General features: G+C 40.2%; 1 protein-coding gene across 2 annotated transcripts in view; it reads right to left on the reverse strand.

Moving 5' to 3' along the window:
• Window positions 1–1,808, reverse strand: part of SALL1 (spalt like transcription factor 1) — a 21,686-nt gene that overhangs the window by 11,231 nt on the left and 8,647 nt on the right. The window contains exon 1 of one of the 2 annotated variants that reach the window (XM_029965257.1): window positions 1,169–1,460. The exons of the other annotated variant lie outside the window; for it this stretch is intronic. The gene's annotated coding sequence lies outside the window, so the exon portion shown is untranslated. Of the gene's footprint in view, window positions 1–1,168; window positions 1,461–1,808 lie in introns of those variants that run through there. 2 annotated transcript variants of the gene reach the window in all.

Below are 1,808 nucleotides of genomic sequence, written 5' to 3' on the forward strand. Positions count from 1 at the left end.
CTTTCTAAAAGTCTAGATGGTTTATTTCTCCAGTAAACTTTTGCCTTGGAAAATTACACTCCAAGAATATTCTTTAACAATTCAGAATGTAATTCCAACCAACTAAAAAAAAAAATTCTAAAATGTCACAAAAGTGGCCGAAGTTATTAACAAAAGGAAATAATCCCGCGATCTCCTACCCACTTCCTACCAGTAATTAGTTACTTGTTGAATATAATTTATGCTGCAAGTAATTTCTGCTATTAATCTGAGAACTGCTCTGGTTACTCCAATACGAACTTTATCAAATGTGCACATACACAGGATTTTGCAAGGGTAAACTAACTTATCCAGTGATTGCACCAGAAATACATTTAAAGTGGAAAGTCTTCCTGGTGGGAGTGAATTGCATGAGCTTTGAACTTTAAAAAAAAAAAAAAGAGAGAGCGCGATAAAAAAAAAAAAAACAAACCCAAACCAAAACATGCTGTTACAGTCTGATGAACTTTTTTTCCTATTGCTCTTTAGATACGAAACCATTGCAGAAACTTTTAATGAACCAGAATTCAAATCATATGTAAGAAATTGTCACGGAACCACTCTATTCATTTGCTCAAAACACTGCCCAGCACTACCTTACTGCAAGTGTCTTAAGGGCTAGCGATGCTTCACTCGCCTGCACCCTGCGCGAACTGTGGATGGATTAGCAAACCTGAATTCACAGTATGAAAGGAGAAGAAAAGAGCGCTTGGAATTTCGAGGTTTTGTTTTGCAATTTCAAGGCATATAACGCAAACTCGTCCTCGTCGCAGCTCACCCACCTAGTGTTGCTCAAGTGTGAAGTTGCTGCCAGGGCTGGGGACCCCGGAAAGGCAGGGGTAGCTCTATGCTAATATTATTACAGCGTTCTGAACCCTGAAGCACCATTACAAAACACACCCTCTGGGTAACTTACTCAGAACTTATCGTCTAACCATGTAAACCAACCATAACCTAATACTGGTACTAGAGAAGGGAAGGGGATGGCTCCTACAGATTTTTCAGTAAAGCACATCGCTTTTCTAAGAAACCGCTCAGTACTTTTTAAAAAGAATAAACTTCATTATTCACTTCTTTAACTTACGATAGCCACGTAAACCAAACAAAAGCTTCACTGCCATGCCATCATTTCAGGCAAGATCCAACTTACTTCAAGGACATCCTTTAGCAACAGGCAGGAAAGCTGCTCAGTTAACATTCCTTTCTCACACTCCCACTGTCCTTCACTTGAAAACGATGTGCAAAATCAGATCAAAAGACTAAAAACAGAAGAAAACGGCTACTTTTAAAAAACATACTTGGAGGTTGTTTTGACCTGTTCCATCCACTAAAAACAAACAAAACAGATAACGAACGTCAAAAGATGCAATCATACGAAATGAAGATGTGAAAAATCCCCCTCCGGTTTCCCAGCAAGATAATTTCCATCTCAGCTTTCCTTTTCTCTGCACACTTTAAGAAGTTCCAAATTCTTTCATAGAAGGCCGATGAAAGACCCTAACGCTTCCTCAACTCCTACTCCCAACTTCGAGCGGAAGTGGGAATAATATTGTAAGAAAAATAAATACGTTTACTGAGATGAGAAAGGGGATCATGCTGAGGAAACGGCAAAACTCGAGTGCACTCAATACGCGCAGAACTCAGCTAAAAACCAAAAGTCGACTCCCAGGACCCAAATGACTTTTAAGAAACGTTTCGCAAAGCTCCGCGGAGCGAATGCTGATCTATTTGCTGGTGTACAAAGCGGGCGTCCCGGGGATTTCGGAAACCGGGTAAACGCTCACAAGCGA

Source organism: Manacus vitellinus, unplaced genomic scaffold, assembly GCF_001715985.3.
Source record: "Manacus vitellinus isolate BGI_N305 unplaced genomic scaffold, ASM171598v3 scaffold_10_pilon, whole genome shotgun sequence".
Classification (NCBI taxonomy): domain Eukaryota; kingdom Metazoa; phylum Chordata; class Aves; order Passeriformes; family Pipridae; genus Manacus; species Manacus vitellinus.